Genomic DNA, 7,755 nt, shown 5'->3' with positions numbered 1-7,755 from the left:
TCGTCTATTTTTGTTCGTATTAAATGTTTCACCTTTGTTTGCATCTACGTGACTCTGCCTATTTTTGACGCACATACATATTTATGTGTTGTTCCTGATACGAAGTTTGTGTTTGGCCCTATATATTTTCTTACACACACATACCAATCCGCAGATTCCACACATACCAATCCACACATTCCACATTTACCAATCCACAGATTCCACACATACCAATCCACACTTACCAATCCACAGATTCCACACATACCAATCCTCAGTTACCAATCCACAGATTCAACACATACCAATCCACACATACCAATCCACAGATTCCACACATACCAATCCACACATACCAATCCAGATTCCACACATACCAATCCACACATACCAATCCACAGATTCCACACATACCAATCCACACTTACCAATCCACAGATTCCACACATACCAATCCACACTTACCAATCCACAGATTCCACACATACCAATCCACACTTACCAGAGTGAGCGTGTGGTCAAGAACCATCACCGGCCTACCTAGTATACTATGAAATAAGGACATCAAGGTGGAAACAATGTAAGCATTGGGGATGGAATGGTTACGGATACAGAGCTTAGACCGACGTCCCCTATTATCCAAAGACATGTGCAATAGTACCTTGTTGTAACAAAACGCAGTCCGATATTTTGTGTACTTTGTGTTTGTTCTCCTCCAGAGCTGCCAAGCTGTCTCCCGGTTGATTAAAGTTTTCTTTCATTTTTTCGCAGGTTATCTTGGATGCCATCTAACGCTGAGTTGAACAGGGCAGACATTTCAGCTTTAGTGGGGAGGTTTTTCACTGCTTCTTGCGAAGCCAGTTCGGACCGTGAGAGTGGTGGTGCATAGGATTCAGCAATGAAAGGCGAGCCGGAGCGTGTGCTACGCGGACTTGGAGGAGCCAACACCATCTTGGTAAGTGGGTCCCTTTACTCCTGATCGGAGATATTTTTAAAAAAGGCACAAAAGGATGTGTTTGAATGTTTTTCTTTCACCCCAGAGGTTTTAGGGGTAGAAGAGGCTTTAGTATTCTTGCACATTATCGGAGTAAAACACCCCAAAAATAGGTTAAATGAAGGAAATCTTCGGAGCTCTGTACATACCCGTTGAGTGCTATTCATGCCTCCACACGCACTCTACTAGACCTCTGAAGGTGTGTTGTGGTTTCTGGCACCAACATGTTGGCAGCAGGTCCTTTAACCCCTTAACGCCTGGCAAGTAATTTCATTAAACAAGCTTAGAAAGTGATCTATGATCACTTTCTTCGCTTAAACGGTGTTGCTGTAATGCCTCAATGTCGAGGCATTCATCACCACCGAGATCGGTACCCATTTTAAAAGAGTTTAGGAGGCGCATGCACGTCAATGGAGCACAGCTTTCTAATCACAGTGTGATTAGTAAAATATTTAAAAAATAATTTAAACAAATATGAAAAAAAAGCTTTAAAAAAAGTGGTAACATTTAAAATAATTATGCATCAAGGAACCATCCAGTTCCAGCAAAATGTAAAAAAAAAGTCCAAAAAGAATTAAATAAAATTTTATTATTATGAGCCCGTGCTAAAATGAATGGTGTATCTTCCCAAAAATCTTGACATGGAGCTAAAGAAAAAGCATTTCAAATACCGGCGGGGTGTCTAATAAAAAAAAATGAATTGTTTGATGGGGTAAATTGGAGTGGCCGGGCTCAAAGATAGGGCATAGGCACAGACTGACCAAAATGGGGGGGGGGGCGCGCACTTCCCAAATGTGGCCTTTTAACCCCAAACAACCCTGACAAACCCATGCATGGGTGGTATTACTGTACTCGGGAGATGTTGCTGAACACATATTGGGGTGGTGTTGGATAGTGATGTATAGCAGGAGCTATAAATCCATACCTGAAGCACAATTTTTGTGATTAAAAAAAAAAAACACGAAATAACTTACTACCACAAAGTTTGACTGGTAGTAGAATTAGTGCATGGAAAGGGTTAAAATACCAGCATTTGAAATACCTTGAGGTGACTAGTTTTCAAAAATATATGGTTTGATGGGATAAACTGCATTTGACAGCTTCAAAGATACCCGAAATAGCACATGGGGCAGAACGACCAGCTTTGGAAAAAAATGGTTTTGAAATAGCAAAATGCTACGTGTACTTACTGCCCAATAACTTGCAGAAAAAAGCAAAAAAAAAAAATAAATAAATAAAAAACATTGGTTATTCCTAAACTCAGGACAGATAGTAGGATCCATTTAGCAGGTTTTTTTCATTAGCTTTTTTGGATGAGTAAAAGATTTTTCAGGTAGAAGTCAAAGTTTTCTTTTTCAATTCATCATATTTTATTATTTTTATAGGAAAATATTAAGAAATGGCATCTGAAGAAAGCTCTTCTTATACAATATATAACTTGTGTGTGTACACTAAATGAGTGAGGAGAAAATTACATCTTAAAACGAGCACCGCAAAAAAGTGTTAACACAGCCTCATACAAAGGGTGCAGAAAGTAAAAGAACAGCCTGGTCCTTAAGGGGTTAAGTCCTGTAAGTTGCGAGGTGGGCCTCCAAGGATGAATCCTGGTGCCATGTGTTCTCCAGGTAACCAATGCTCCCAGCCATCCACGTGATGTAAAGGAAAACATGATTCATTAGACCAGGCCACCTTCATCTATTGCTCTGCGGTCCAGTTCTTATGCTTACATCCCTTTTATAGGCGATTTCAGCAAGGGCTGGCCTTAGGGGTGTGCGAGCTGTGCGGCCGCACAGGGCACCATGGCAGCAGGGGCGCCATTCTGCTGTCCCATCACCAAGGCCAGGGCCACTCCGAGGCGGCAGGGAGAGGAGGAGAGAAAGGGGCGCCGAGTGGTCGCACATGAAAAAATTTTTAGCAATCGCTCAGCCCCCTTTGTCGCCTCTGCTCCCTACCGCTGCCCTGACTGTGGTGGTGGGAGCTCAAGGCCTTGATTGCGTTGCAGCACTTCATGATGAGCGCCGGAATATGACTTCATATCCCGATGTACAGCTGTGAACGCTGTGGCAGGACAGCAAGACTGAGGCCTTGCGCTCCCACCACAGGACTTTCAACCACAAGGTAAGTGAACTGCATGGGAGGGTAGATAAGAAAGGGTGAGTAGCGGGAGGAGAGGGGGTAGATAGTGAGTAGGGGGAGAGGAAGTACATAATGAGAAGGGTAGTGGAGGGGGTAGACAGTGAGAAGGGGAAGGAGATTGTGAGAAAGGGAGGAGAGGGGATAGATCGTGAGAAGGGGAAGAAATCGTGAGAAAGGGGGGTAAAAAAATCTTGAAAGAGTGAGAATGAGTAAGATAACGAAGTAATGTGTGGATGAATTGTGTGAATGGGTGAGAATGAATTAATTGGTGTATGGATGGATTGTGTAAATGAATCAGAGAATGAATGAATGTGTGGATGAATGGTGAGAATGCATTAATGAGTGGGTAAATGATTTGTGTGAATGAGCAAGGGAATGAATAACTGTGAATAAATTGTGTAAATGACAGCGTGAATCAGTGTTATTCTGATGATCTATATCTGATATACTAGGTTTCCATTCATTATTTATGTATACCTGGGTTTTTATATCTTATTTTGTTGATCTATACTTGCAGTGCTGTGTCCATGTGTTGTTTATTTGATCTATACCTTCTTTGCCGAGTTTACATGTGATCCCCTGTTGATCTATACCTGCAAAGCTGGGTTTGTGTTTGTTATTCTTTTGGACTATACCTGCAATGCTATACACGCAAGTGTTGTTTACATTTGTTGTTTATTTGATCTATACCTGAACTACAGGGAGGAAGGAAAAGAGAGGTGTGGCATAGTGAATGAAGGGACAAAGGGACTCTGGGGATGATTACGGGGAAAGGACCTTTCAAAGTTACGGTAGAGTCAGAAGGAGGGAAGACTCACAGTCTTCCCCTAATCTGCAGTAAGTATGGAGAATTTTTTTTTTTTTTGGTGTGGGAGCAGAGGAAGTGATTACATGCTAGGGTGCGTGGAGGGAATGCAAAGGAAATAATTGCCTAAGATCAATTTTTTTTTTAATATTTAAAGGAAAATAGTTTTTGTTACAAATATTTTTTCCCCCTATATTTAATGTATTTAAGGTACATTATTGTTACCGGTGTTTCCAGTTATATATTATTGTACTTGTTTGCCCTTGTACATAAATAATCTCTAATTAAAAAAGGTTGTTTGTAACAAGATTTTTTCCCTTTCTTTTTTGTCGAGAAAGGCGCCAGAGAAGTAGTGCACACCGGGCGCCTGAACACCTAAAGCTGGCTCCGCTTTCAGCATGGGCACCCGGACTGGTCGCAACAAACCGCGATGCACACCATTCTATCAGAATCGGCATAAATTTTTTCAGCTACAGTAGCTTGTCTGTTGGATTTGACCACAAAGCCCAGCCTTCGCCCCCCCCCCACGTGCATCGATGAGCCTAGGCTTCCCATGACGCGGTCGCTGGTTCACAACTTTTCCTTCCTTGGAGCACTTTTGATAGGAACCGACAACTGCAGACTGAGAAAAACCTCACAAGAGCTGCAGTTTTGGAGGTGCTCTTACTCAGTCATCTAGTCATCACAATTTGGCCCTTCGCTGGGATCCTTTCACTTGCCCATTTTTTCCTGCTACTAACACATCAACTTTGAAGACAAAATGTTCACTTGCTGCCTAATACCGTATTTGCTCGATTATAAGACGACTGATAAGACAAACTTCCAAAATTTGAATATTAATTTAGGAAAAAAGAAAAATCCTGAATATAAGACTACCCTATCAGAGAAAAGTTTTACTAGTAAATATTAATTCACATGTAAACTATTTTTCTATATTTAATAAAAACTATGATTGAGAAAAATGCATTTTTTTGCCCTAGTTATGCACATCTGCCCCCCAGAAATGCCCCCCTATATGCCACTCTGCCTCCCTGGTATTCATTTGAACCCCTATATGCCACTGGCTCCCTGCTATTCCTTTTAACCCCCTATTTGACACTCTGCCTCCCTGATATTCTTTTTAACCGCTATATGCTACTCTGCCTAAAGAAATCCCTTTAAAGTCCCCTACCCATATGCCACTCTTAACCTCCCCTGCCTTACCAGTGCTTCTTTAGACTTCTCCCCGTGCTTCAGATTCCTTGGTGTCTAGTGGGGCAGCCGATGGAGGACCTGAGCTACTGCTGTTGGCACTTCCGCTGGAGCTTCTATGAATGAGCACCGGAAGGTCATGTGATGTCATAAAAGCCCCGGCAGAATGTTTTGACTGCATAGTATAATCGGGTTTATAAGATACTTATTTAGAAAATGTTTAACCCCTTAACATCAAAGCCCGTACATGTTTTCACCGCGATCGGCGGCTTTGCAGCATCCACGGAAGCCTCACAAATAAGGCTGACCATGGACCTGGGGAGGAAAGCCCTCCCCGCAAGAAAAATGGCCGCCGCCGCACCGATCATCAAAGATTGTGGCAGCGCCCGGCTAAAACAGCTTAGGAAGCGATCGGAATCGCTTCCCAAGCATAAACTGTGTTGCTTACATGCCTTGATATCGAGGTATGTAACAACACAACCCTCCTACTCAGATAGCCTTGTGATTACTCAGAAGACCAACCACAAGTACCATCATGCAAATTACTTCAGCCTATGACAAGATGGCGTCAACAATAGAAAAATTAATGAGTTCACAGAGGGTCTATTCAGACCCTCTTGAGAACTCTCAAGCTACTCCTGCAGGTACTGCATTCAACCATGCAAGGTCAATGGAGCCCAGCTCACTAATCAGTGAGATAAGAAATATAGTTAAAAAAAAAAAAAAAAAAAAAAAGGAAAAAAAACAAATGAAAAAATATTGTAACATGTAAAAATTCTCCAGTCACCAAAAAAACAAAAATACGTTTTTTTATGAGCAAGTCCTACAATTCACAAAAAATCCCAGATAGAAAGAGCTAAAATATTGGCATTATAAATGCCCATAGGGTGTCTAGTGTATGATTTGATGGGGTAAATTGAATTGGCCGGCTTCAAATATGTCCCAAATATGGGACTGGGGCACAGACTGACCAGATGTCTAAATGGCAAAAGATACACACCTCACAAAGGTGGCCTTTTACCTCCCAAATAACCCAACAAACCCATGCATGTGGGGTATCACTGTGCTCAGCAGATGTTGGGGAACACATATTGGGGTGTTTGGCAGTGACATATACCAGGTGTGGTAAATTTATACCTGGAGTACAACGTGTGTAAAAAAAAAAAAAAAAACACAAAACAAAACAATTCTACCAAAAAGTCTAAAGTTTGACAAAGGCTGATGGTAGAACTAGTGCATGGAAAAAGTCATTTAAAAAAAATCATTCTTTTTATAGTAAATTAGATGAGATGATAAAAATAATGGTATCTAAAGAAAGCCCTGTTTTTCCTGAAAAAAAAAAAAAAAATATATAATGTGTGGGAGCACAAAATCAGAAATAAGAAAATCACAGCTAAACAGCAACACTGAAAAATGTTAACCCCTTAATGACAATTGCCGGTTCTGGCACGGCACGGAAAAACAAGTCGATTATAACAAATGACGTGCCAGAACCGGCACGTCTTTAAACGGGTGCAGAAAGCGATCTACGTTCGCTTTCTGCACCCAAACGGTATTGCTGTAATGCCTCGACCTCGAGGCATTCAGCAACGCCACGATCGGCACCAGGGGCCATGTCTGGCCCCTCCCCGGGGCGTCAACAACCGCCATACATTGTATCGATCAGGAGGCATCCAGCGACACCACTTACCTTTGGATGGACTGTGACCGCTACACTGTCTCCAGACCCTCTAGAGAACTCTGGCTCCACTTGCAGGTTGAATACAGTTACTGCATTCAACCATGCAAGTCAATGGAGCCCAGCTTTCTAATCACAGTGTGATTAGTAAAAATAAATTAAAAAATATAATAAAATTAATAATAATTAGAAAAAAAATAGTAAAAAAAACCAGTAAAATGTAAAAATAATTTCCCACTGATGTCACTATCAGGGGAACCTTCAAGTTGAAAAAAAAAAAGTTTTGTGATAGTGACGTATATGAGAACCTTTTTATTCATACCTGAAGTAAAATGTATGTGACAAAACAAATGCAAAAAATGACTACCACAAAGTTTGACAAAGACTGGTGGTAGATATGGTGCATGGAAAGTTAAAATACTAGCATTTGAAATACCCTGGGGTGTCTAGTTTTCAAAAATATATGGCTTTATTGGGCATACTGAAATGGCCTGGCTCAAAGATGTACCAAATAGGGCATGGGCAGTTGATCACCAAACGCCAAAGTTCAACACTGAAAATGCACATGCCCCACATGTGGCCCTTTTGCCCCCAAACAGCCAGGCAAAATCATTCATGTGAGGTATCGCTGTACTCAGGAGATGTTGCTAAACACATACTGGCGTGTTTTATGATAGTGACATATACCAGAACCTGTTTATTCATACCTGAAGTAAAATGTGTGTGAAAAAACTAATGCAAAAAAAATTACTACCATAAAGTTTGACAAAGGCTGATGGTAGAATTAGTGCTTGGAAAGGGTTAAAATACTAGCATTTGGAATACCCAGGGCTGTCTAGTTTTCAAAAATATATGACTTGATGGGGTAAATTGCATTGGCCGGCTTCAAAGATACCTGAAATGGCACATGGGAGGAAGAATTACCAGATTTGGAAAAAATGGCTTTGAAATAGCAAAACGCTACCTGTA

This window comes from Spea bombifrons, chromosome 2 (genome assembly GCF_027358695.1).
Source record: "Spea bombifrons isolate aSpeBom1 chromosome 2, aSpeBom1.2.pri, whole genome shotgun sequence".
Classification (NCBI taxonomy): Eukaryota; Metazoa; Chordata; class Amphibia; order Anura; family Pelobatidae; genus Spea; species Spea bombifrons.
Note: the sequence above shows the minus strand (reverse complement) of the source record.